Source organism: Hyla sarda, unplaced genomic scaffold (genome assembly GCF_029499605.1).
Source record: "Hyla sarda isolate aHylSar1 unplaced genomic scaffold, aHylSar1.hap1 scaffold_2244, whole genome shotgun sequence".
NCBI lineage: Eukaryota > Metazoa > Chordata > Amphibia > Anura > Hylidae > Hyla > Hyla sarda.
The window spans coordinates 19,165-47,159 of record NW_026608921.1 but is presented as its reverse complement, the minus strand read 5'-3'; the positions used below and the strand labels follow the sequence as shown (position 1 = coordinate 47,159).

Here is a 27,995-nt window from a genome sequence, read left to right as displayed (position 1 = left end):
GTCTAATGCATACCCCATCAGTGCAGCAATGCTTATTCAATACCGCCAGCAGATGGAGACACTGGGGGATAATTTTCTAAGGATTTATACAGATTTTTCCTGTCTGAATTTGTCGCACAGAAAGTTGCAGGCCAAATATGTGTGACATTTCTGCGACTTTAGCTTCTAGAGCATTTTTACAACATTATACATAGGTGCTGAATACATAAAAAGCGACTGTTTCAGCGACAGACAAGTCGCATCGGCTGAAAGTAGGCAGAATGTCAGTCATGTTGGAGCAGGTTTAGATACAGTCTAAAGTATAGATCTCAAAGTCTGTGCACAGAATTTAGCAAGGGCCTCGCACCTTCTGATGCATCAGGTAGGTGCACAATAGCATAGCCTAACCCTCTTTACTTTGGTCTATATTGATGCGGGACATAGACAGCCAGCTGAAGTCCATAGGCAATGGCTGGAAGCTTGTCATTGCCTTTGCAAATACCACAGAAGCAAGTGCCATGCATACACAGCAATTCAGCATGACACACCTGTGTGGAACAGCCAGGAGAACCCCCCCCCCCCAATGTATGTTACATAGTTACATAGTTAGTACGGTCGAAAAAAGACATATGTCCATCAAGTTCAACCAGGGAATTAAGGGGGTAGGGGTGTGGCGCGGATATTGGGGAAGGGATGAGATTTTATATTTCTTCATAAGCATTAATCTTATTTTGTCAATTAGGAACATTCAGCACCCACCCGCTATCAAGGCAGCTGCCTATCATGTCATGCCCTACCTGCACAGGTGTGCTGGCTACTCAAATGATCCAATTAAGGAGGCCATTTAGTCAGCAGCAGCAGAAGTCCTGTGCCTGGACGCTCCAACAGCGGCCAGACACAAGCAGAAGCAGAAGCAGCAGAAGCAGCAGCAGCACCACCTTTTGTTTTTTTGGCTGCAGCAGCAGCAAGGCCCACAGGGCTGGCTAGCTGGCTAGCCAGCAAGCAGGTAGCAATGAAAGTAGGAATCTTTCTTTTTAACCCTGTAAGGGGGTGGTTGCACTGTACCCGGAAGATACTGCCATATCGGGTCAATGGCAATAGGGCGACGGAAGCAAGCTTCGAAATCGGCCCCCGTTCTCAAAAATCCATTTAATATATGGTCCCCAGATAGGGGACGTATCAGATATTAAACTGATAAGAACAGATTTTTTTTTTTTTTTTATCTAAAGCCGAGGAACGTGCTTTCGATTCACCCAAGTGCAAGAAAAAGTGCAAACGTGTTACACTAAAAAAAAACGTGCACAAAGGATGCGGTCCTATCGCAAGCCCTTCTCCGATAGGAGAGAGGCCCCCCAACAAACCTTACCCTTCGCCTCCGGACCAAAAGGTACCTGCGAGGTTCCAGGTTCGATGTCCCTTTTCGCCGAAGCTACTAGGGGACCACAAATGCTCCCGGCATCCCCCTTGGCGTTAGCCAAGGTATCTGCCGCAGAGCCGATTACGGTAGGTACCCTGCCAAGCAGGAGTACCCGGGGTGTTTGCAGGAGGTGCGGAACCTAATGGCCACACACACCTCCCCTAGACCGCCAGGAGGGACACCCAGAAGGGCTACCGCATCCTGACAAATCCTGTGAACACACAACACGCAAAAAGTGACACAGTGACGAAAAATAAATAAATAAGTGAATGTGTGCAGATATACTGCCCGGACATCCGGCCGGATCTATAAAAATTTCTCTGATCCTAGCCAGAAGGCCGGGAATCAAGAGGTGAGTGCCACAAGGTGAAGAGATTATGGTGCCCGTGCTTCAACTCAGTGAGTCTATCCTCCCAGTGAGTTTCGGCACCTCGGGGTCACCACTCCCCGAGGCACAAAAGTACCTCGGCTCTAGACCCTCTCAGCCTCATGGCGAGACCCGGAGGGAACAGGTCACATCGGGGCAGCCGTCGAGCTGATTCCTCAGAACCAGCCCCGGAAAGCCCTGGTACACCTGCATCCTCCATGGCAGCACCCATCCCCACCAGCATGGAAAACTGATAAGAACAGATACTACACTTGATCTTAGCCAAAAGGCCGAGAAGCGATAACCGTGAAAGGGGCCGGGCCCAACAAGGTGCCCTTCATGGGCACTATCACTGCTTGCTGTCAGGGAGGCTGCCAGACAATTTTCCATGCACACTCTGGGCTGGGGGGCAAGTCAACCACCAGTACACACAGCAGAACCTAAACCCATACCATTATTGCTAAGCAGCAAGACAGGGGCCCATTGCACTCCCACGGGGCCTTTTTAAATGCAATCATAACCGGATTTGCCAGAACCCTTCTTACTCCTCCTACTTGCATGTGACACTGGGCTTAGGATCTGCATAGGAAACACACACACAAGCACACACCTACCTTTGTGCCTGCAGATGCCTCCTTGGCTGTCCCCAAACGGTATCAAACCAACACCACGGGAAGCTGTAAGCATAGAGGACATGCCTGCACCCCATTGGACTTACCTGTGTGGGTTAAACCCGGGTTATTTGACAAACCTATGGCGGTGATGGTTCTGCTCAGGCAGAGCAGGTGCTGATGCTCCTCATAAAGCTGTCGCTGCTGTGAAGGTTCTAGGTGACATCACAAATCCCTATGGTTACATACACAACAAAGCTGGGTTGTTGTTGTTTACACTCTGCAAGGCCTGTGGAAGTGAGTGACATCATAGCACTGTAGTTCTGAGGGTTCTAGATGGATGCAACAATCTCCTGTTGCTTCTATGAAGGCCATAATAGACGACATCACCAAACAGCTCCATAGTCACATACACAGCAAAGGAGAGATGTTGTTTACACCTAGTGATGTCAGTGGTATTGAGTGACATCACAGCACAGTGCTAAGGCTCCTGGGCCTGGACACAGCAGCGGCTGCAATATCTCAACGGAGAATACGTTTATATATATGTGTGTGTGTGCGCGTATATATATATATATATATATATATATATATATATATATATATTTCTCCGCCGAAATCACTTTTAAACCCATTTCCACCTTTTTTTCCCTTCTCTTCCTCTTACTTTTTTTTCACGTTTTTTTACGTTTTTCTCCTTTTCGCCTCTTTTCTGGGCGTATTATTCTTCTTTTTCTTCTTTTTTTTCGTCTAATGCATACCCCATCAGTGCAGCAAAGCTTATTCAATACCGCCAGCAGATGGAGACACTGGGGGATAATTTTCTAAGGATTTATACTGATTTTTCCTGTCTGAATTTGTCGCACAGAAAGTTGCAGGCCAAATATGTGTGACATTTCTGCGACTTTAGCTTCTAGAGCATTTTTACAACATTATACATAGGTGCTGAATACATAAAAAGCGACTGTTCAGCGACAGACAAGTCGCATCGGCTGAAAGTAGGCCAGAATGTCAGTCCATGTTGGAGCAGGTTTAGATACAGTCTAAAGTATAGATCTCAAAGTCTGTGCACAGAATTTAGCAAGGGCCTCGCACCTTCTGATGCATCAGGTAGGTGCACAATAGCATAGCCTAACCCTCTGTACTTTGGTCTATATTGATGCGGGACATAGACAGCCAGCTGATGACCAATCCATTAGTGCAATGGATGGCTGGAAGCATTTGTCTTTGCCTTTGCAATACCACAGAAGCAATGCATGGTCAATGTACAGCAATGACACACCTGTGTGAACAGCCAGGAGACCCCCCCCCCCCATGTTATGTTACATAGTTACATAGTTAGTACGGTCGAAAAAAGACATATGTCCATCAAGTTCAACCAGGGAATTAAGGGGTAGGGGTGTGGCGCGATATTGGGGAAGGGATGAGATTTTATATTTCTTCATAAGCATTAATCTTATTTTGTCAATTAGGAACATTCAGCACCCACCCGCTATCAAGGCAGCTGCCTATCATGTCATGCCCTACCTGCACAGGTGTGCTGGCTACTCAAATGATCCAATTAAGGAGGCCATTTAGTCAGCAGCAGCAGAAGTCCTGTGCCTGGACGCTCCAACAGCGGCCAGACACAAGCAGAAGCAGAAGCAGCAGAAGCAGCAGCAGCACCACCTTTTGTTTTTTGGCTGCAGCAGCAGCAAGGCCCACAGGGCTGGCTAGCTGGCTAGCCAGCAAGCAGGTAGCAATGAAAGTAGGAATCTTTCTTTTTAACCCTGTAAGGGGGTGGTGCACTGTACCCGAAGATACTGCCATATCGGGTCAATGCATAGGGCGACGGAAGCAAGCTTCGAAATCGGCCCCCGTTCTCAAAAATCCATTTAATATATGGTCCCCAGATAGGGGACGTATCAGATATTAAACTGATAAGAACAGATACTACACTTGATCTTAGCCAAAAGGCCGAGAAGCGATAACCGTGAAAGGGGCGGGCCCAACAAGGTGCCCTTCATGGGCACTATCACTGCTTGCTGTCAGGGAGGCTGCCAGACAATTTTCCATGCACACTCTGGGCTGGGGGGCAGTCAACCACCAGTACACACAGCAGAACCTAAACCCATACCATTATTGCTAAGCAGCAAGACAGGGGCCCATTGCACTCCCACGGGGCCTTTTTAAATGCAATCCATAACCCGGATTTGCCAGGAACCCTTCTTACTCCTCCTACTTGCATGTGACACTGGGCTTAGGATCTGCATAGGAAACACACACACAAGCACACACCTACCTTTGTTGCCTGCAGATGCCTCCTTGGCTGTCCCCAAACGGTATCAAACCAACACCCACGGGAAGCTGTAAGCATAGAGGACATGCCTGCACCCCATTGGACTTACCTGTGTGGGTTAAACCCGGGTTATTTGACAACCTATGGCGGTGATGGTTCTGCTCAGGCAGAGCAGTGCTGATGCTCCTCATAAAGCTGTCGCTGCTGTGAAGGTTCTAGGTGACATCACAAATCCCTATGGTTACATACACAACAAAGCTGGGTTGTTGTTGTTTACACTCTGCAAGGCCTGTGGAAGTGAGTGACATCATAGCACTGTAGTTCTGAGGGTTCTAGATGGATGCAACAATCTCCTGTTGCTTCTATGAAGGCCATAATAGACGACATCACCAAACAGCTCCATAGTCACATACACAGCAAAGGAGAGATGTTGTTTACACCTAGTGATGTCAGTGGTATTGAGTGACATCACAGCACAGTGCTAAGGCTCCTGGGCCTGGACACAGCAGCGGCTGCAATATCTCAACGGAGAATACGTTTATATATATGTGTGTGTGTGCGCGTATATATATATATATATATATATATATATATATATATATATATTTCTCCGCCAAAATCACTTTTAAACCCATTTCCACCTTTTTTTCCCTTCTCTTCCTCTTACTTTTTTTTCACGTTTTTTTACGTTTTTCTCCTTTTCGCCTCTTTTCTGGGCGTATTATTCTTCTTTTTCTTCTTTTTTTTCGTCTAATGCATACCCCATCAGTGCAGCAATGCTTATTCAATACCGCCAGCAGATGGAGACACTGGGGGATAATTTTCTAAGGATTTATACTGATTTTTCCTGTCTGAATTTGTCGCACAGAAAGTTGCAGGCCAAATATGTGTGACATTTCTGCGACTTTAGCTTCTAGAGCATTTTTACAACATTATACATAGGTGCTGAATACATAAAAAGCGACTGTTCAGCGACAGACAAGTCGCATCGGCTGAAAGTAGGCCAGAATGTCAGTCCATGTTGGAGCAGGTTTAGATACAGTCTAAAGTATAGATCTCAAAGTCTGTGCACAGAATTTAGCAAGGGCCTCGCACCTTCTGATGCATCAGGTAGGTGCACAATAGCATAGCCTAACCCTCTGTACTTTGGTCTATATTGATGCGGGACATAGACAGCCAGCTGATGACCAATCCATTAGTGCAATGGATGGCTGGAAGCATTTGTCTTTGCCTTTGCAATACCACAGAAGCAATGCATGGTCAATGTACAGCAATGACACACCTGTGTGAACAGCCAGGAGACCCCCCCCCCCCATGTTATGTTACATAGTTACATAGTTAGTACGGTCGAAAAAAGACATATGTCCATCAAGTTCAACCAGGGAATTAAGGGGTAGGGGTGTGGCGCGATATTGGGGAAGGGATGAGATTTTATATTTCTTCATAAGCATTAATCTTATTTTGTCAATTAGGAACATTCAGCACCCACCCGCTATCAAGGCAGCTGCCTATCATGTCATGCCCTACCTGCACAGGTGTGCTGGCTACTCAAATGATCCAATTAAGGAGGCCATTTAGTCAGCAGCAGCAGAAGTCCTGTGCCTGGACGCTCCAACAGCGGCCAGACACAAGCAGAAGCAGAAGCAGCAGAAGCAGCAGCAGCACCACCTTTTGTTTTTTGGCTGCAGCAGCAGCAAGGCCCACAGGGCTGGCTAGCTGGCTAGCCAGCAAGCAGGTAGCAATGAAAGTAGGAATCTTTCTTTTTAACCCTGTAAGGGGGTGGTGCACTGTACCCGAAGATACTGCCATATCGGGTCAATGCATAGGGCGACGGAAGCAAGCTTCGAAATCGGCCCCCGTTCTCAAAAATCCATTTAATATATGGTCCCCAGATAGGGGACGTATCAGATATTAAACTGATAAGAACAGATACTACACTTGATCTTAGCCAAAAGGCCGAGAAGCGATAACCGTGAAAGGGGCGGGCCCAACAAGGTGCCCTTCATGGGCACTATCACTGCTTGCTGTCAGGGAGGCTGCCAGACAATTTTCCATGCACACTCTGGGCTGGGGGGCAGTCAACCACCAGTACACACAGCAGAACCTAAACCCATACCATTATTGCTAAGCAGCAAAACAGGGGCCCATTGCACTCCCACGGGGCCTTTTTAAATGCAATCCATAACCCGGATTTGCCAGGAACCCTTCTTACTCCTCCTACTTGCATGTGACACTGGGCTTAGGATCTGCATAGGAAACACACACACAAGCACACACCTACCTTTGTTGCCTGCAGATGCCTCCTTGGCTGTCCCCAAACGGTATCAAACCAACACCCACGGGAAGCTGTAAGCATAGAGGACATGCCTGCACCCCATTGGACTTACCTGTGTGGGTTAAACCCGGGTTATTTGACAACCTATGGCGGTGATGGTTCTGCTCAGGCAGAGCAGTGCTGATGCTCCTCATAAAGCTGTCGCTGCTGTGAAGGTTCTAGGTGACATCACAAATCCCTATGGTTACATACACAACAAAGCTGGGTTGTTGTTGTTTACACTCTGCAAGGCCTGTGGAAGTGAGTGACATCATAGCACTGTAGTTCTGAGGGTTCTAGATGGATGCAACAATCTCCTGTTGCTTCTATGAAGGCCATAATAGACGACATCACCAAACAGCTCCATAGTCACATACACAGCAAAGGAGAGATGTTGTTTACACCTAGTGATGTCAGTGGTATTGAGTGACATCACAGCACAGTGCTAAGGCTCCTGGGCCTGGACACAGCAGCGGCTGCAATATCTCAACGGAGAATACGTTTATATATATGTGTGTGTGTGCGCGTATATATATATATATATATATATATATATATATATATATATTCTCCGCCGAAATCACTTTTAAACCCATTTCCACCTTTTTTTCCCTTCTCTTCCTCTTACTTTTTTTTCACGTTTTTTTACGTTTTTCTCCTTTTCACCTCTTTTCTGGGCGTATTATTCTTCTTTTTCTTCTTTTTTTTCGTCTAATGCATACCCCATCAGTGCAGCAATGCTTATTCAATACCGCCAGCAGATGGAGACACTGGGGGATAATTTTCTAAGGATTTATACTGATTTTTCCTGTCTGAATTTGTCGCACAGAAAGTTGCAGGCCAAATATGTGTGACATTTCTGCGACTTTAGCTTCTAGAGCATTTTTACAACATTATACATAGGTGCTGAATACATAAAAAGCGACTGTTCAGCGACAGACAAGTCGCATCGGCTGAAAGTAGGCCAGAATGTCAGTCCATGTTGGAGCAGGTTTAGATACAGTCTAAAGTATAGATCTCAAAGTCTGTGCACAGAATTTAGCAAGGGCCTCGCACCTTCTGATGCATCAGGTAGGTGCACAATAGCATAGCCTAACCCTCTGTACTTTGGTCTATATTGATGCGGGACATAGACAGCCAGCTGATGACCAATCCATTAGTGCAATGGATGGCTGGAAGCATTTGTCTTTGCCTTTGCAATACCACAGAAGCAATGCATGGTCAATGTACAGCAATGACACACCTGTGTGAACAGCCAGGAGACCCCCCCCCATGTTATGTTACATAGTTACATAGTTAGTACGGTCGAAAAAAGACATATGTCCATCAAGTTCAACCAGGGAATTAAGGGGTAGGGGTGTGGCGCGATATTGGGGAAGGGATGAGATTTTATATTTCTTCATAAGCATTAATCTTATTTTGTCAATTAGGAACATTCAGCACCCACCCGCTATCAAGGCAGCTGCCTATCATGTCATGCCCTACCTGCACAGGTGTGCTGGCTACTCAAATGATCCAATTAAGGAGGCCATTTAGTCAGCAGCAGCAGAAGTCCTGTGCCTGGACGCTCCAACAGCGGCCAGACACAAGCAGAAGCAGAAGCAGCAGAAGCAGCAGCAGCACCACCTTTTGTTTTTTGGCTGCAGCAGCAGCAAGGCCCACAGGGCTGGCTAGCTGGCTAGCCAGCAAGCAGGTAGCAATGAAAGTAGGAATCTTTCTTTTTAACCCTGTAAGGGGGTGGTGCACTGTACCCGAAGATACTGCCATATCGGGTCAATGCATAGGGCGACGGAAGCAAGCTTCGAAATCGGCCCCCGTTCTCAAAAATCCATTTAATATATGGTCCCCAGATAGGGGACGTATCAGATATTAAACTGATAAGAACAGATACTACACTTGATCTTAGCCAAAAGGCCGAGAAGCGATAACCGTGAAAGGGGCGGGCCCAACAAGGTGCCCTTCATGGGCACTATCACTGCTTGCTGTCAGGGAGGCTGCCAGACAATTTTCCATGCACACTCTGGGCTGGGGGGCAGTCAACCACCAGTACACACAGCAGAACCTAAACCCATACCATTATTGCTAAGCAGCAAGACAGGGGCCCATTGCACTCCCACGGGGCCTTTTTAAATGCAATCCATAACCCGGATTTGCCAGGAACCCTTCTTACTCCTCCTACTTGCATGTGACACTGGGCTTAGGATCTGCATAGGAAACACACACACAAGCACACACCTACCTTTGTTGCCTGCAGATGCCTCCTTGGCTGTCCCCAAACGGTATCAAACCAACACCCACGGGAAGCTGTAAGCATAGAGGACATGCCTGCACCCCATTGGACTTACCTGTGTGGGTTAAACCCGGGTTATTTGACAACCTATGGCGGTGATGGTTCTGCTCAGGCAGAGCAGTGCTGATGCTCCTCATAAAGCTGTCGCTGCTGTGAAGGTTCTAGGTGACATCACAAATCCCTATGGTTACATACACAACAAAGCTGGGTTGTTGTTGTTTACACTCTGCAAGGCCTGTGGAAGTGAGTGACATCATAGCACTGTAGTTCTGAGGGTTCTAGATGGATGCAACAATCTCCTGTTGCTTCTATGAAGGCCATAATAGACGACATCACCAAACAGCTCCATAATCACATACACAGCAAAGGAGAGATGTTGTTTACACCTAGTGATGTCAGTGGTATTGAGTGACATCACAGCACAGTGCTAAGGCTCCTGGGCCTGGACACAGCAGCGGCTGCAATATCTCAACGGAGAATACGTTTATATATATGTGTGTGTGTGCGCGTATATATATATATATATATATATATATATATATATATATATATATTTCTCCGCCGAAATCACTTTTAAACCCATTTCCACCTTTTTTTCCCTTCTCTTCCTCTTACTTTTTTTTCACGTTTTTTTACGTTTTTCTCCTTTTCGCCTCTTTTCTGGGCGTATTATTCTTCTTTTTCTTCTTTTTTTTCATCTAATGCATACCCCATCAGTGCAGCAATGCTTATTCAATACCGCCAGCAGATGGAGACACTGGGGGATAATTTTCTAAGGATTTATACTGATTTTTCCTGTCTGAATTTGTCGCACAGAAAGTTGCAGGCCAAATATGTGTGACATTTCTGCGACTTTAGCTTCTAGAGCATTTTTACAACATTATACATAGGTGCTGAATACATAAAAAGCGACTGTTCAGCGACAGACAAGTCGCATCGGCTGAAAGTAGGCCAGAATGTCAGTCCATGTTGGAGCAGGTTTAGATACAGTCTAAAGTATAGATCTCAAAGTCTGTGCACAGAATTTAGCAAGGGCCTCGCACCTTCTGATGCATCAGGTAGGTGCACAATAGCATAGCCTAACCCTCTGTACTTTGGTCTATATTGATGCGGGACATAGACAGCCAGCTGATGACCAATCCATTAGTGCAATGGATGGCTGGAAGCATTTGTCTTTGCCTTTGCAATACCACAGAAGCAATGCATGGTCAATGTACAGCAATGACACACCTGTGTGAACAGCCAGGAGACCCCCCCCCCCCCCATGTTATGTTACATAGTTACATAGTTAGTACAGTCGAAAAAAGACATATGTCCATCAAGTTCAACCAGGGAATTAAGGGGTAGGGGTGTGGCGCGATATTGGGGAAGGGATGAGATTTTATATTTCTTCATAAGCATTAATCTTATTTTGTCAATTAGGAACATTCAGCACCCACCCGCTATCAAGGCAGCTGCCTATCATGTCATGCCCTACCTGCACAGGTGTGCTGGCTACTCAAATGATCCAATTAAGGAGGCCATTTAGTCAGCAGCAGCAGAAGTCCTGTGCCTGGACGCTCCAACAGCGGCCAGACACAAGCAGAAGCAGAAGCAGCAGAAGCAGCAGCAGCACCACCTTTTGTTTTTTGGCTGCAGCAGCAGCAAGGCCCACAGGGCTGGCTAGCTGGCTAGCCAGCAAGCAGGTAGCAATGAAAGTAGGAATCTTTCTTTTTAACCCTGTAAGGGGGTGGTGCACTGTACCCGAAGATACTGCCATATCGGGTCAATGCATAGGGCGACGGAAGCAAGCTTCGAAATCGGCCCCCGTTCTCAAAAATCCATTTAATATATGGTCCCCAGATAGGGGACGTATCAGATATTAAACTGATAAGAACAGATACTACACTTGATCTTAGCCAAAAGGCCGAGAAGCGATAACCGTGAAAGGGGCGGGCCCAACAAGGTGCCCTTCATGGGCACTATCACTGCTTGCTGTCAGGGAGGCTGCCAGACAATTTTCCATGCACACTCTGGGCTGGGGGGCAGTCAACCACCAGTACACACAGCAGAACCTAAACCCATACCATTATTGCTAAGCAGCAAGACAGGGGCCCATTGCACTCCCACGGGGCCTTTTTAAATGCAATCCATAACCCGGATTTGCCAGGAACCCTTCTTACTCCTCCTACTTGCATGTGACACTGGGCTTAGGATCTGCATAGGAAACACACACACAAGCACACACCTACCTTTGTTGCCTGCAGATGCCTCCTTGGCTGTCCCCAAACGGTATCAAACCAACACCCACGGGAAGCTGTAAGCATAGAGGACATGCCTGCACCCCATTGGACTTACCTGTGTGGGTTAAACCCGGGTTATTTGACAACCTATGGCGGTGATGGTTCTGCTCAGGCAGAGCAGTGCTGATGCTCCTCATAAAGCTGTCGCTGCTGTGAAGGTTCTAGGTGACATCACAAATCCCATGGTTACATACACAACAAAGCTGGGTTGTTGTTGTTTACACTCTGCAAGGCCTGTGGAAGTGAGTGACATCATAGCACTGTAGTTCTGAGGGTTCTAGATGGATGCAACAATCTCCTGTTGCTTCTATGAAGGCCATAATAGACGACATCACCAAACAGCTCCATAGTCACATACACAGCAAAGGAGAGATGTTGTTTACACCTAGTGATGTCAGTGGTATTGAGTGACATCACAGCACAGTGCTAAGGCTCCTGGGCCTGGACACAGCAGCGGCTGCAATATCTCAACGGAGAATACGTTTATATATATGTGTGTGTGTGCGCGTATATATATATATATATATATATATATATATATATATATATATATATTTCTCCGCCGAAATCACTTTTAAACCCATTTCCACCTTTTTTTCCCTTCTCTTCCTCTTACTTTTTTTTCACGTTTTTTTACGTTTTTCTCCTTTTCGCCTCTTTTCTGGGCGTATTATTCTTCTTTTTCTTCTTTTTTTTCGTCTAATGCATACCCCATCAGTGCAGCAATGCTTATTCAATACCGCCAGCAGATGGAGACACTGGGGGATAATTTTCTAAGGATTTATACTGATTTTTCCTGTCTGAATTTGTCGCACAGAAAGTTGCAGGCCAAATATGTGTGACATTTCTGCGACTTTAGCTTCTAGAGCATTTTTACAACATTATACATAGGTGCTGAATACATAAAAAGCGACTGTTCAGCGACAGACAAGTCGCATCGGCTGAAAGTAGGCCAGAATGTCAGTCCATGTTGGAGCAGGTTTAGATACAGTCTAAAGTATAGATCTCAAAGTCTGTGCACAGAATTTAGCAAGGGCCTCGCACCTTCTGATGCATCAGGTAGGTGCACAATAGCATAGCCTAACCCTCTGTACTTTGGTCTATATTGATGCGGGACATAGACAGCCAGCTGATGACCAATCCATTAGTGCAATGGATGGCTGGAAGCATTTGTCTTTGCCTTTGCAATACCACAGAAGCAATGCATGGTCAATGTACAGCAATGACACACCTGTGTGAACAGCCAGGAGACCCCCCCCCCCCCCCATGTTATGTTACATAGTTACATAGTTAGTACAGTCGAAAAAAGACATATGTCCATCAAGTTCAACCAGGGAATTAAGGGGTAGGGGTGTGGCGCGATATTGGGGAAGGGATGAGATTTTATATTTCTTCATAAGCATTAATCTTATTTTGTCAATTAGGAACATTCAGCACCCACCCGCTATCAAGGCAGCTGCCTATCATGTCATGCCCTACCTGCACAGGTGTGCTGGCTACTCAAATGATCCAATTAAGGAGGCCATTTAGTCAGCAGCAGCAGAAGTCCTGTGCCTGGACGCTCCAACAGCGGCCAGACACAAGCAGAAGCAGAAGCAGCAGAAGCAGCAGCAGCACCACCTTTTGTTTTTTGGCTGCAGCAGCAGCAAGGCCCACAGGGCTGGCTAGCTGGCTAGCCAGCAAGCAGGTAGCAATGAAAGTAGGAATCTTTCTTTTTAACCCTGTAAGGGGGTGGTGCACTGTACCCGAAGATACTGCCATATCGGGTCAATGCATAGGGCGACGGAAGCAAGCTTCGAAATCGGCCCCCGTTCTCAAAAATCCATTTAATATATGGTCCCCAGATAGGGGACGTATCAGATATTAAACTGATAAGAACAGATACTACACTTGATCTTAGCCAAAAGGCCGAGAAGCGATAACCGTGAAAGGGGCGGGCCCAACAAGGTGCCCTTCATGGGCACTATCACTGCTTGCTGTCAGGGAGGCTGCCAGACAATTTTCCATGCACACTCTGGGCTGGGGGGCAGTCAACCACCAGTACACACAGCAGAACCTAAACCCATACCATTATTGCTAAGCAGCAAGACAGGGGCCCATTGCACTCCCACGGGGCCTTTTTAAATGCAATCCATAACCCGGATTTGCCAGGAACCCTTCTTACTCCTCCTACTTGCATGTGACACTGGGCTTAGGATCTGCATAGGAAACACACACACAAGCACACACCTACCTTTGTTGCCTGCAGATGCCTCCTTGGCTGTCCCCAAACGGTATCAAACCAACACCCACGGGAAGCTGTAAGCATAGAGGACATGCCTGCACCCCATTGGACTTACCTGTGTGGGTTAAACCCGGGTTATTTGACAACCTATGGCGGTGATGGTTCTGCTCAGGCAGAGCAGTGCTGATGCTCCTCATAAAGCTGTCGCTGCTGTGAAGGTTCTAGGTGACATCACAAATCCCTATGGTTACATACACAACAAAGCTGGGTTGTTGTTGTTTACACTCTGCAAGGCCTGTGGAAGTGAGTGACATCATAGCACTGTAGTTCTGAGGGTTCTAGATGGATGCAACAATCTCCTGTTGCTTCTATGAAGGCCATAATAGACGACATCACCAAACAGCTCCATAGTCACATACACAGCAAAGGAGAGATGTTGTTTACACCTAGTGATGTCAGTGGTATTGAGTGACATCACAGCACAGTGCTAAGGCTCCTGGGCCTGGACACAGCAGCGGCTGCAATATCTCAACGGAGAATACGTTTATATATATGTGTGTGTGTGCGCGTATATATATATATATATATATATATATATATATATATATATATATATATTTCTCCGCCGAAATCACTTTTAAACCCATTTCCACCTTTTTTTCCCTTCTCTTCCTCTTACTTTTTTTTCACGTTTTTTTACGTTTTTCTCCTTTTCGCCTCTTTTCTGGGCGTATTATTCTTCTTTTTCTTCTTTTTTTTCGTCTAATGCATACCCCATCAGTGCAGCAATGCTTATTCAATACCGCCAGCAGATGGAGACACTGGGGGATAATTTTCTAAGGATTTATACTGATTTTTCCTGTCTGAATTTGTCGCACAGAAAGTTGCAGGCCAAATATGTGTGACATTTCTGCGACTTTAGCTTCTAGAGCATTTTTACAACATTATACATAGGTGCTGAATACATAAAAAGCGACTGTTCAGCGACAGACAAGTCGCATCGGCTGAAAGTAGGCCAGAATGTCAGTCCATGTTGGAGCAGGTTTAGATACAGTCTAAAGTATAGATCTCAAAGTCTGTGCACAGAATTTAGCAAGGGCCTCGCACCTTCTGATGCATCAGGTAGGTGCACAATAGCATAGCCTAACCCTCTGTACTTTGGTCTATATTGATGCGGGACATAGACAGCCAGCTGATGACCAATCCATTAGTGCAATGGATGGCTGGAAGCATTTGTCTTTGCCTTTGCAATACCACAGAAGCAATGCATGGTCAATGTACAGCAATGACACACCTGTGTGAACAGCCAGGAGACCCCCCCCCATGTTATGTTACATAGTTACATAGTTAGTACGGTCGAAAAAAGACATATGTCCATCAAGTTCAACCAGGGAATTAAGGGGTAGGGGTGTGGCGCGATATTGGGGAAGGGATGAGATTTTATATTTCTTCATAAGCATTAATCTTATTTTGTCAATTAGGAACATTCAGCACCCACCCGCTATCAAGGCAGCTGCCTATCATGTCATGCCCTACCTGCACAGGTGTGCTGGCTACTCAAATGATCCAATTAAGGAGGCCATTTAGTCAGCAGCAGCAGAAGTCCTGTGCCTGGACGCTCCAACAGCGGCCAGACACAAGCAGAAGCAGAAGCAGCAGAAGCAGCAGCAGCACCACCTTTTGTTTTTTGGCTGCAGCAGCAGCAAGGCCCACAGGGCTGGCTAGCTGGCTAGCCAGCAAGCAGGTAGCAATGAAAGTAGGAATCTTTCTTTTTAACCCTGTAAGGGGGTGGTGCACTGTACCCGAAGATACTGCCATATCGGGTCAATGCATAGGGCGACGGAAGCAAGCTTCGAAATCGGCCCCCGTTCTCAAAAATCCATTTAATATATGGTCCCCAGATAGGGGACGTATCAGATATTAAACTGATAAGAACAGATACTACACTTGATCTTAGCCAAAAGGCCGAGAAGCGATAACCGTGAAAGGGGCGGGCCCAACAAGGTGCCCTTCATGGGCACTATCACTGCTTGCTGTCAGGGAGGCTGCCAGACAATTTTCCATGCACACTCTGGGCTGGGGGGCAGTCAACCACCAGTACACACAGCAGAACCTAAACCCATACCATTATTGCTAAGCAGCAAGACAGGGGCCCATTGCACTCCCACGGGGCCTTTTTAAATGCAATCCATAACCCGGATTTGCCAGGAACCCTTCTTACTCCTCCTACTTGCATGTGACACTGGGCTTAGGATCTGCATAGGAAACACACACACAAGCACACACCTACCTTTGTTGCCTGCAGATGCCTCCTTGGCTGTCCCCAAACGGTATCAAACCAACACCCACGGGAAGCTGTAAGCATAGAGGACATGCCTGCACCCCATTGGACTTACCTGTGTGGGTTAAACCCGGGTTATTTGACAACCTATGGCGGTGATGGTTCTGCTCAGGCAGAGCAGTGCTGATGCTCCTCATAAAGCTGTCGCTGCTGTGAAGGTTCTAGGTGACATCACAAATCCCTATGGTTACATACACAACAAAGCTGGGTTGTTGTTGTTTACACTCTGCAAGGCCTGTGGAAGTGAGTGACATCATAGCACTGTAGTTCTGAGGGTTCTAGATGGATGCAACAATCTCCTGTTGCTTCTATGAAGGCCATAATAGACGACATCACCAAACAGCTCCATAGTCACATACACAGCAAAGGAGAGATGTTGTTTACACCTAGTGATGTCAGTGGTATTGAGTGACATCACAGCACAGTGCTAAGGCTCCTGGGCCTGGACACAGCAGCGGCTGCAATATCTCAACGGAGAATACGTTTATATATATGTGTGTGTGTGCGCGTATATATATATATATATATATATATATATATATATATATATATATTTCTCCGCCGAAATCACTTTTAAACCCATTTCCACCTTTTTTTCCCTTCTCTTCCTCTTACTTTTTTTTCACGTTTTTTTTACGTTTTTCTCCTTTTCGCCTCTTTTCTGGGCGTATTATTCTTCTTTTTCTTCTTTTTTTTCGTCTAATGCATACCCCATCAGTGCAGCAATGCTTATTCAATACCGCCAGCAGATGGAGACACTGGGGGATAATTTTCTAAGGATTTATACTGATTTTTCCTGTCTGAATTTGTCGCACAGAAAGTTGCAGGCCAAATATGTGTGACATTTCTGCGACTTTAGCTTCTAGAGCATTTTTACAACATTATACATAGGTGCTGAATACATAAAAAGCGACTGTTCAGCGACAGACAAGTCGCATCGGCTGAAAGTAGGCCAGAATGTCAGTCCATGTTGGAGCAGGTTTAGATACAGTCTAAAGTATAGATCTCAAAGTCTGTGCACAGAATTTAGCAAGGGCCTCGCACCTTCTGATGCATCAGGTAGGTGCACAATAGCATAGCCTAACCCTCTGTACTTTGGTCTATATTGATGCGGGACATAGACAGCCAGCTGATGACCAATCCATTAGTGCAATGGATGGCTGGAAGCATTTGTCTTTGCCTTTGCAATACCACAGAAGCAATGCATGGTCAATGTACAGCAATGACACACCTGTGTGAACAGCCAGGAGACCCCCCCCCCCCCCCCCATGTTATGTTACATAGTTACATAGTTAGTACGGTCGAAAAAAGACATATGTCCATCAAGTTCAACCAGGGAATTAAGGGGTAGGGGTGTGGCGCGATATTGGGGAAGGGATGAGATTTTATATTTCTTCATAAGCATTAATCTTATTTTGTCAATTAGGAACATTCAGCACCCACCCGCTATCAAGGCAGCTGCCTATCATGTCATGCCCTACCTGCACAGGTGTGCTGGCTACTCAAATGATCCAATTAAGGAGGCCATTTAGTCAGCAGCAGCAGAAGTCCTGTGCCTGGACGCTCCAACAGCGGCCAGACACAAGCAGAAGCAGAAGCAGCAGAAGCAGCAGCAGCACCACCTTTTGTTTTTTGGCTGCAGCAGCAGCAAGGCCCACAGGGCTGGCTAGCTGGCTAGCCAGCAAGCAGGTAGCAATGAAAGTAGGAATCTTTCTTTTTAACCCTGTAAGGGGGTGGTGCACTGTACCCGAAGATACTGCCATATCGGGTCAATGCATAGGGCGACGGAAGCAAGCTTCGAAATCGGCCCCCGTTCTCAAAAATCCATTTAATATATGGTCCCCAGATAGGGGACGTATCAGATATTAAACTGATAAGAACAGATACTACACTTGATCTTAGCCAAAAGGCCGAGAAGCGATAACCGTGAAAGGGGCGGGCCCAACAAGGTGCCCTTCATGGGCACTATCACTGCTTGCTGTCAGGGAGGCTGCCAGACAATTTTCCATGCACACTCTGGGCTGGGGGGCAGTCAACCACCAGTACACACAGCAGAACCTAAACCCATACCATTATTGCTAAGCAGCAAGACAGGGGCCCATTGCACTCCCACGGGGCCTTTTTAAATGCAATCCATAACCCGGATTTGCCAGGAACCCTTCTTACTCCTCCTACTTGCATGTGACACTGGGCTTAGGATCTGCATAGGAAACACACACACAAGCACACACCTACCTTTGTTGCCTGCAGATGCCTCCTTGGCTGTCCCCAAACGGTATCAAACCAACACCCACGGGAAGCTGTAAGCATAGAGGACATGCCTGCACCCCATTGGACTTACCTGTGTGGGTTAAACCCGGGTTATTTGACAACCTATGGCGGTGATGGTTCTGCTCAGGCAGAGCAGTGCTGATGCTCCTCATAAAGCTGTCGCTGCTGTGAAGGTTCTAGGTGACATCACAAATCCCTATGGTTACATACACAACAAAGCTGGGTTGTTGTTGTTTACACTCTGCAAGGCCTGTGGAAGTGAGTGACATCATAGCACTGTAGTTCTGAGGGTTCTAGATGGATGCAACAATCTCCTGTTGCTTCTATGAAGGCCATAATAGACGACATCACCAAACAGCTCCATAGTCACATACACAGCAAAGGAGAGATGTTGTTTACACCTAGTGATGTCAGTGGTATTGAGTGACATCACAGCACAGTGCTAAGGCTCCTGGGCCTGGACACAGCAGCGGCTGCAATATCTCAACGGAGAATACGTTTATATATATGTGTGTGTGTGCGCGTATATATATATATATATATATATATATATATATATATATATATATTTCTCCGCCGAAATCACTTTTAAACCCATTTCCACCTTTTTTTCCCTTCTCTTCCTCTTACTTTTTTTTCACGTTTTTTTACGTTTTTCTCCTTTTCGCCTCTTTTCTGGGCGTATTATTCTTCTTTTTCTTCTTTTTTTTCGTCTAATGCATACCCCGTCAGTGCAGCAATGCTTATTCAATACCGCCAGCAGATGGAGACACTGGGGGATAATTTTCTATGGATTTATACTGATTTTTCCTGTCTGAATTTGTCGCACAGAAAGTTGCAGGCCAAATATGTGTGACATTTCTGCGACTTTAGCTTCTAGAGCATTTTTACAACATTATACATAGGTGCTGAATACATAAAAAGCGACTGTTCAGCGACAGACAAGTCGCATCGGCTGAAAGTAGGCCAGAATGTCAGTCCATGTTGGAGCAGGTTTAGATACAGTCTAAAGTATAGATCTCAAAGTCTGTGCACAGAATTTAGCAAGGGCCTCGCACCTTCTGATGCATCAGGTAGGTGCACAATAGCATAGCCTAACCCTCTGTACTTTGGTCTATATTGATGCGGGACATAGACAGCCAGCTGATGACCAATCCATTAGTGCAATGGATGGCTGGAAGCATTTGTCTTTGCCTTTGCAATACCACAGAAGCAATGCATGGTCAATGTACAGCAATGACACACCTGTGTGAACAGCCAGGAGACCCCCCCCCCCCCCCCCCCCATGTTATGTTACATAGTTACATAGTTAGTACAGTCGAAAAAAGACATATGTCCATCAAGTTCAACCAGGGAATTAAGGGGTAGGGGTGTGGCGCGATATTGGGGAAGGGATGAGATTTTATATTTCTTCATAAGCATTAATCTTATTTTGTCAATTAGGAACATTCAGCACCCACCCGCTATCAAGGCAGCTGCCTATCATGTCATGCCCTACCTGCACAGGTGTGCTGGCTACTCAAATGATCCAATTAAGGAGGCCATTTAGTCAGCAGCAGCAGAAGTCCTGTGCCTGGACGCTCCAACAGCGGCCAGACACAAGCAGAAGCAGCAGAAGCAGCAGCAGCACCACCTTTTGTTTTTTGGCTGCAGCAGCAGCAAGGCCCACAGGGCTGGCTAGCTGGCTAGCCAGCAAGCAGGTAGCAATGAAAGTAGGAATCTTTCTTTTTAGCCCTGTAAGGGGGTGGTGCACTGTACCCGAAGATACTGCCATATCGGGTCAATGCATAGGGCGACGGAAGCAAGCTTCGAAATCGGCCCCCGTTCTCAAAAATCCATTTAATATATGGTCCCCAGATAGGGGACGTATCAGATATTAAACTGATAAGAACAGATACTACACTTGATCTTAGCCAAAAGGCCGAGAAGCGATAACCGTGAAAGGGGCGGGCCCAACAAGGTGCCCTTCATGGGCACTATCACTGCTTGCTGTCAGGGAGGCTGCCAGACAATTTTCCATGCACACTCTGGGCTGGGGGGCAGTCAACCACCAGTACACACAGCAGAACCTAAACCCATACCATTATTGCTAAGCAGCAAGACAGGGGCCCATTGCACTCCCACGGGGCCTTTTTAAATGCAATCCATAACCCGGATTTGCCAGGAACCCTTCTTACTCCTCCTACTTGCATGTGACACTGGGCTTAGGATCTGCATAGGAAACACACACACAAGCACACACCTACCTTTGTTGCCTGCAGATGCCTCCTTGGCTGTCCCCAAACGGTATCAAACCAACACCCACGGGAAGCTGTAAGCATAGAGGACATGCCTGCACCCCATTGGACTTACCTGTGTGGGTTAAACCCGGGTTATTTGACAACCTATGGCGGTGATGGTTCTGCTCAGGCAGAGCAGTGCTGATGCTCCTCATAAAGCTGTCGCTGCTGTGAAGGTTCTAGGTGACATCACAAATCCCTATGGTTACATACACAACAAAGCTGGGTTGTTGTTGTTTACACTCTGCAAGGCCTGTGGAAGTGAGTGACATCATAGCACTGTAGTTCTGAGGGTTCTAGATGGATGCAACAATCTCCTGTTGCTTCTATGAAGGCCATAATAGACGACATAACCAAACAGCTCCATAGTCACATACACAGCAAAGGAGAGATGTTGTTTACACCTAGTGATGTCAGTGGTATTGAGTGACATCACAGCACAGTGCTAAGGCTCCTGGGCCTGGACACAGCAGCGGCTGCAATATCTCAACGGAGAATACGTTTATATATATGTGTGTGTGTGCGCGTATATATATATATATATATATATATATATATATATATATTTCTCCGCCGAAATCACTTTTAAACCCATTTCCACCTTTTTTTCCCTTCTCTTCCTCTTACTTTTTTTTCACGTTTTTTTACGTTTTTCTCCTTTTCGCCTCTTTTCTGGGCGTATTATTCTTCTTTTTCTTCTTTTTTTTCGTCTAATGCATACCCCATCAGTGCAGCAATGCTTATTCAATACCGCCAGCAGATGGAGACACTGGGGGATAATTTTCTAAGGATTTATACTGATTTTTCCTGTCTGAATTTGTCGCACAGAAAGTTGCAGGCCAAATATGTGTGACATTTCTGCGACTTTAGCTTCTAGAGCATTTTTACAACATTATACATAGGTGCTGAATACATAAAAAGCGACTGTTCAGAGACAGACAAGTCGCATCGGCTGAAAGTAGGCCAGAATGTCAGTCCATGTTGGAGCAGGTTTAGATACAGTCTAAAGTATAGATCTCAAAGTCTGTGCACAGAATTTAGCAAGGGCCTCGCACCTTCTGATGCATCAGGTAGGTGCACAATAGCATAGCCTAACCCTCTGTACTTTGGTCTATATTGATGCGGGACATAGACAGCCAGCTGATGACCAATCCATTAGTGCAATGGATGGCTGGAAGAATTTGTCTTTGCCTTTGCAATACCACAGAAGCAATGCATGGTCAATGTACAGCAATGACACACCTGTGTGAACAGCCAGGAGACCCCCCCCCCCCATGTTATGTTACATAGTTACATAGTTAGTACGGTCGAAAAAAGACATATGTCCATCAAGTTCAACCAGGGAATTAAGGGGTAGGGGTGTGGCGCGATATTGGGGAAGGGATGAGATTTTATATTTCTTCATAAGCATTAATCTTATTTTGTCAATTAGGAACATTCAGCACCCACCCGCTATCAAGGCAGCTGCCTATCATGTCATGCCCTACCTGCACAGGTGTGCTGGCTACTCAAATGATCCAATTAAGGAGGCCATTTAGTCAGCAGCAGCAGAAGTCCTGTGCCTGGACGCTCCAACAGCGGCCAGACACAAGCAGAAGCAGAAGCAGCAGAAGCAGCAGCAGCACCACCTTTTGTTTTTTGGCTGCAGCAGCAGCAAGGCCCACAGGGCTGGCTAGCTGGCTAGCCAGCAAGCAGGTAGCAATGAAAGTAGGAATCTTTCTTTTTAACCCTGTAAGGGGGTGGTGCACTGTACCCGAAGATACTGCCATATCGGGTCAATGCATAGGGCGACGGAAGCAAGCTTCGAAATCGGCCCCCGTTCTCAAAAATCCATTTAATATATGGTCCCCAGATAGGGGACGTATCAGATATTAAACTGATAAGAACAGATACTACACTTGATCTTAGCCAAAAGGCCGAGAAGCGATAACCGTGAAAGGGGCGGGCCCAACAAGGTGCCCTTCATGGGCACTATCACTGCTTGCTGTCAGGGAGGCTGCCAGACAATTTTCCATGCACACTCTGGGCTGGGGGGCAGTCAACCACCAGTACACACAGCAGAACCTAAACCCATACCATTATTGCTAAGCAGCAAGACAGGGGCCCATTGCACTCCCACGGGGCCTTTTTAAATGCAATCCATAACCCGGATTTGCCAGGAACCCTTCTTACTCCTCCTACTTGCATGTGACACTGGGCTTAGGATCTGCATAGGAAACACACACACAAGCACACACCTACCTTTGTTGCCTGCAGATGCCTCCTTGGCTGTCCCCAAACGGTATCAAACCAACACCCACGGGAAGCTGTAAGCATAGAGGACATGCCTGCACCCCATTGGACTTACCTGTGTGGGTTAAACCCGGGTTATTTGACAACCTATGGCGGTGATGGTTCTGCTCAGGCAGAGCAGTGCTGATGCTCCTCATAAAGCTGTCGCTGCTGTGAAGGTTCTAGGTGACATCACAAATCCCTATGGTTACATACACAACAAAGCTGGGTTGTTGTTGTTTACACTCTGCAAGGCCTGTGGAAGTGAGTGACATCATAGCACTGTAGTTCTGAGGGTTCTAGATGGATGCAACAATCTCCTGTTGCTTCTATGAAGGCCATAATAGACGACATCACCAAACAGCTCCATAGTCACATACACAGCAAAGGAGAGATGTTGTTTACACCTAGTGATGTCAGTGGTATTGAGTGACATCACAGCACAGTGCTAAGGCTCCTGGGCCTGGACACAGCAGCGGCTGCAATATCTCAACGGAGAATACGTTTATATATATGTGTGTGTGTGCGCGTATATATATATATATATATATATATATATATATATATATATATATATATATATATATATATATATTTCTCCGCCGAAATCACTTTTAAACCCATTTCCACCTTTTTTTCCCTTCTCTTCCTCTTACTTTTTTTTCAAGTTTTTTTACGTTTTTCTCCTTTTCGCCTCTTTTCTGGGCGTATTATTCTTCTTTTTCTTCTTTTTTTTCGTCTAATGCATACCCCATCAGTGCAGCAATGCTTATTCAATACCGCCAGCAGATGGAGACACTGGGGGATAATTTTCTAAGGATTTATACTGATTTTTCCTGTCTGAATTTGTCGCACAGAAAGTTGCAGGCCAAATATGTGTGACATTTCTGCGACTTTAGCTTCTAGAGCATTTTTACAACATTATACATAGGTGCTGAATACATAAAAAGCGACTGTTCAGCGACAGACAAGTCGCATCGGCTGAAAGTAGGCCAGAATGTCAGTCCATGTTGGAGCAGGTTTAGATACAGTCTAAAGTATAGATCTCAAAGTCTGTGCACAGAATTTAGCAAGGGCCTCGCACCTTCTGATGCATCAGGTAGGTGCACAATAGCATAGCCTAACCCTCTGTACTTTGGTCTATATTGATGCGGGACATAGACAGCCAGCTGATGACCAATCCATTAGTGCAATGGATGGCTGGAAGCATTTGTCTTTGCCTTTGCAATACCACAGAAGCAATGCATGGTCAATGTACAGCAATGACACACCTGTGTGAACAGCCAGGAGACCCCCCCCCCCCCCCCATGTTATGTTACATAGTTATATAGTTAGTACGGTCGAAAAAAGACATATGTCCATCAAGTTCAACCAGGGAATTAAGGGGTAGGGGTGTGGCGCGATATTGGGGAAGGGATGAGATTTTATATTTCTTCATAAGCATTAATCTTATTTTGTCAATTAGGAACATTCAGCACCCACCCGCTATCAAGGCAGCTGCCTATCATGTCATGCCCTACCTGCACAGGTGTGCTGGCTACTCAAATGATCCAATTAAGGAGGCCATTTAGTCAGCAGCAGCAGAAGTCCTGTGCCTGGACGCTCCAACAGCAGCCAGACACAAGCAGAAGCAGAAGCAGCAGAAGCAGCAGCAGCACCACCTTTTGTTTCTTGGCTGCAGCAGCAGCAAGGCCCACAGGGCTGGCTAGCTGGCTAGCCAGCAAGCAGGTAGCAATGAAAGTAGGAATCTTTCTTTTTAACCCTGTAAGGGGGTGGTGCACTGTACCCGAAGATACTGCCATATCGGGTCAATGCATAGGGCGACGGAAGCAAGCTTCGAAATCGGCCCCCGTTCTCAAAAATCCATTTAATATATGGTCCCCAGATAGGGGACGTATCAGATATTAAACTGATAAGAACAGATACTACACTTGATCTTAGCCAAAAGGCCGAGAAGCGATAACCGTGAAAGGGGCGGGCCCAACAAGGTGCCCTTCATGGGCACTATCACTGCTTGCTGTCAGGGAGGCTGCCAGACAATTTTCCATGCACACTCTGGGCTGGGGGGCAGTCAACCACCAGTACACACAGCAGAACCTAAACCCATACCATTATTGCTAAGCAGCAAGACAGGGGCCCATTGCACTCCCACGGGGCCTTTTTAAATGCAATCCATAACCCGGATTTGCCAGGAACCCTTCTTACTCCTCCTACTTGCATGTGACACTGGGCTTAGGATCTGCATAGGAAACACACACACAAGCACACACCTACCTTTGTTGCCTGCAGATGCCTCCTTGGCTGTCCCCAAACGGTATCAAACCAACACCCACGGGAAGCTGTAAGCATAGAGGACATGCCTGCACCCCATTGGACTTACCTGTGTGGGTTAAACCCGGGTTATTTGACAACCTATGGCGGTGATGGTTCTGCTCAGGCAGAGCAGTGCTGATGCTCCTCATAAAGCTGTCGCTGCTGTGAAGGTTCTAGGTGACATCACAAATCCCTATGGTTACATACACAACAAAGCTGGGTTGTTGTTGTTTACACTCTGCAAGGCCTGTGGAAGTGAGTGACATCATAGCACTGTAGTTCTGAGGGTTCTAGATGGATGCAACAATCTCCTGTTGCTTCTATGAAGGCCATAATAGACGACATCACCAAACAGCTCCATAGTCACATACACAGCAAAGGAGAGATGTTGTTTACACCTAGTGATGTCAGTGGTATTGAGTGACATCACAGCACAGTGCTAAGGCTCCTGGGCCTGGACACAGCAGCGGCTGCAATATCTCAACGGAGAATACGTTTATATATATGTGTGTGTGTGCGCGTATATATATATATATATATATATATATATATATATATATATTTCTCCGCCGAAATCACTTTTAAACCCATTTCCACCTTTTTTTCCCTTCTCTTCCTCTTACTTTTTTTTCACGTTTTTTTACGTTTTTCTCCTTTTCGCCTCTTTTCTGGGCGTATTATTCTTCTTTTTCTTCTTTTTTTTCGTCTAATGCATACCCCATCAGTGCAGCAATGCTTATTCAATACCGCCAGCAGATGGAGACACTGGGGGATAATTTTCTAAGGATTTATACTGATTTTTCCTGTCTGAATTTGTCGCACAGAAAGTTGCAGGCCAAATATGTGTGACATTTCTGCGACTTTAGCTTCTAGAGCATTTTTACAACATTATACATAGGTGCTGAATACATAAAAAGCGACTGTTCAGCGACAGACAAGTCGCATCGGCTGAAAGTAGGCCAGAATGTCAGTCCATGTTGGAGCAGGTTTAGATACAGTCTAAAGTATAGATCTCAAAGTCTGTGCACAGAATTTAGCAAGGGCCTCGCACCTTCTGATGCATCAGGTAGGTGCACAATAGCATAGCCTAACCCTCTGTACTTTGGTCTATATTGATGCGGGACATAGACAGCCAGCTGATGACCAATCCATTAGTGCAATGGATGGCTGGAAGCATTTGTCTTTGCCTTTGCAATACCACAGAAGCAATGCATGGTCAATGTACAGCAATGACACACCTGTGTGAACAGCCAGGAGACCCCCCCCCCCCCATGTTATGTTACATAGTTACATAGTTAGTACGGTCGAAAAAAGACATATGTCCATCAAGTTCAACCAGGGAATTAAGGGGTAGGGGTGTGGCGCGATATTGGGGAAGGGATGAGATTTTATATTTCTTCATAAGCATTAATCTTATTTTGTCAATTAGGAACATTCAGCACCCACCCGCTATCAAGGCAGCTGCCTATCATGTCATGCCCTACCTGCACAGGTGTGCTGGCTACTCAAATGATCCAATTAAGGAGGCCATTTAGTCAGCAGCAGCAGAAGTCCTGTGCCTGGACGCTCCAACAGCGGCCAGACACAAGCAGAAGCAGCAGAAGCAGCAGCAGCACCACCTTTTGTTTTTTGGCTGCAGCAGCAGCAAGGCCCACAGGGCTGGCTAGCTGGCTAGCCAGCAAGCAGGTAGCAATGAAAGTAGGAATCTTTCTTTTTAACCCTGTAAGGGGGTGGTGCACTGTACCCGAAGATACTGCCATATCGGGTCAATGCATAGGGCGACGGAAGCAAGCTTCGAAATCGGCCCCCGTTCTCAAAAATCCATTTAATATATGGTCCCCAGATAGGGGACGTATCAGATATTAAACTGATAAGAACAGATACTACACTTGATCTTAGCCAAAAGGCCGAGAAGCGATAACCGTGAAAGGGGCGGGCCCAACAAGGTGCCCTTCATGGGCACTATCACTGCTTGCTGTCAGGGAGGCTGCCAGACAATTTTCCATGCACACTCTGGGCTGGGGGGCAGTCAACCACCAGTACACACAGCAGAACCTAAACCCATACCATTATTGCTAAGCAGCAAGACAGGGGCCCATTGCACTCCCACGGGGCCTTTTTAAATGCAATCCATAACCCGGATTTGCCAGGAACCCTTCTTACTCCTCCTACTTGCATGTGACACTGGGCTTAGGATCTGCATAGGAAACACACACACAAGCACACACCTACCTTTGTTGCCTGCAGATGCCTCCTTGGCTGTCCCCAAACGGTATCAAACCAACACCCACGGGAAGCTGTAAGCATAGAGGACATGCCTGCACCCCATTGGACTTACCTGTGTGGGTTAAACCCGGGTTATTTGACAACCTATGGCGGTGATGGTTCTGCTCAGGCAGAGCAGTGCTGATGCTCCTCATAAAGCTGTCGCTGCTGTGAAGGTTCTAGGTGACATCACAAATCCCTATGGTTACATACACAACAAAGCTGGGTTGTTGTTGTTTACACTCTGCAAGGCCTGTGGAAGTGAGTGACATCATAGCACTGTAGTTCTGAGGGTTCTAGATGGATGCAACAATCTCCTGTTGCTTCTATGAAGGCCATAATAGACGACATAACCAAACAGCTCCATAGTCACATACACAGCAAAGGAGAGATGTTGTTTACACCTAGTGATGTCAGTGGTATTGAGTGACATCACAGCACAGTGCTAAGGCTCAAGGGCCTGGACACAGCAGCGGCTGCAATATCTCAACGG

At 46.3% G+C, this 27,995-nt stretch overlaps 12 non-coding genes and 1 pseudogene across 12 annotated transcripts; all 13 read right to left on the bottom strand.

The window, feature by feature from the left end:
- Positions 1-1,028: 1,028 nt before the first annotated feature.
- Positions 1,029-1,213, bottom strand: LOC130321263 (U2 spliceosomal RNA). Its single transcript, XR_008867016.1, has one exon. It is a non-coding gene; the product is annotated as a U2 spliceosomal RNA (small nuclear RNA).
- A 690-nt stretch (positions 1,214-1,903) lies between these two features.
- LOC130321265 (U2 spliceosomal RNA) lies at positions 1,904-2,065 on the bottom strand (annotated as a pseudogene).
- Positions 2,066-4,151: 2,086 nt separating this feature from the next.
- On the bottom strand, positions 4,152-4,342 carry LOC130321261 (U2 spliceosomal RNA). Its single transcript, XR_008867014.1, has one exon. It is a non-coding gene; the product is annotated as a U2 spliceosomal RNA (small nuclear RNA).
- Positions 4,343-6,429: 2,087 nt separating this feature from the next.
- On the bottom strand, positions 6,430-6,620 carry LOC130321260 (U2 spliceosomal RNA). The gene has a single exon (XR_008867013.1). It is a non-coding gene; the product is annotated as a U2 spliceosomal RNA (small nuclear RNA).
- A 2,081-nt stretch (positions 6,621-8,701) lies between these two features.
- Positions 8,702-8,892, bottom strand: LOC130321259 (U2 spliceosomal RNA). The gene has a single exon (XR_008867012.1). It is a non-coding gene; the product is annotated as a U2 spliceosomal RNA (small nuclear RNA).
- Positions 8,893-10,983: 2,091 nt separating this feature from the next.
- On the bottom strand, positions 10,984-11,174 carry LOC130321257 (U2 spliceosomal RNA). Its single transcript, XR_008867010.1, has one exon. It is a non-coding gene; the product is annotated as a U2 spliceosomal RNA (small nuclear RNA).
- A 2,093-nt stretch (positions 11,175-13,267) lies between these two features.
- On the bottom strand, positions 13,268-13,458 carry LOC130321256 (U2 spliceosomal RNA). Its single transcript, XR_008867009.1, has one exon. It is a non-coding gene; the product is annotated as a U2 spliceosomal RNA (small nuclear RNA).
- A 2,090-nt stretch (positions 13,459-15,548) lies between these two features.
- On the bottom strand, positions 15,549-15,739 carry LOC130321255 (U2 spliceosomal RNA). The gene has a single exon (XR_008867008.1). It is a non-coding gene; the product is annotated as a U2 spliceosomal RNA (small nuclear RNA).
- Positions 15,740-17,834: 2,095 nt separating this feature from the next.
- On the bottom strand, positions 17,835-18,025 carry LOC130321254 (U2 spliceosomal RNA). The gene has a single exon (XR_008867007.1). It is a non-coding gene; the product is annotated as a U2 spliceosomal RNA (small nuclear RNA).
- Positions 18,026-20,116: 2,091 nt separating this feature from the next.
- On the bottom strand, positions 20,117-20,307 carry LOC130321252 (U2 spliceosomal RNA). Its single transcript, XR_008867006.1, has one exon. It is a non-coding gene; the product is annotated as a U2 spliceosomal RNA (small nuclear RNA).
- A 2,083-nt stretch (positions 20,308-22,390) lies between these two features.
- LOC130321251 (U2 spliceosomal RNA) lies at positions 22,391-22,581 on the bottom strand. Its single transcript, XR_008867005.1, has one exon. It is a non-coding gene; the product is annotated as a U2 spliceosomal RNA (small nuclear RNA).
- Positions 22,582-24,694: 2,113 nt separating this feature from the next.
- Positions 24,695-24,885, bottom strand: LOC130321250 (U2 spliceosomal RNA). The gene has a single exon (XR_008867004.1). It is a non-coding gene; the product is annotated as a U2 spliceosomal RNA (small nuclear RNA).
- A 2,080-nt stretch (positions 24,886-26,965) lies between these two features.
- Positions 26,966-27,156, bottom strand: LOC130321249 (U2 spliceosomal RNA). Its single transcript, XR_008867003.1, has one exon. It is a non-coding gene; the product is annotated as a U2 spliceosomal RNA (small nuclear RNA).
- Between the last annotated feature and the right edge of the window lie 839 nt (positions 27,157-27,995).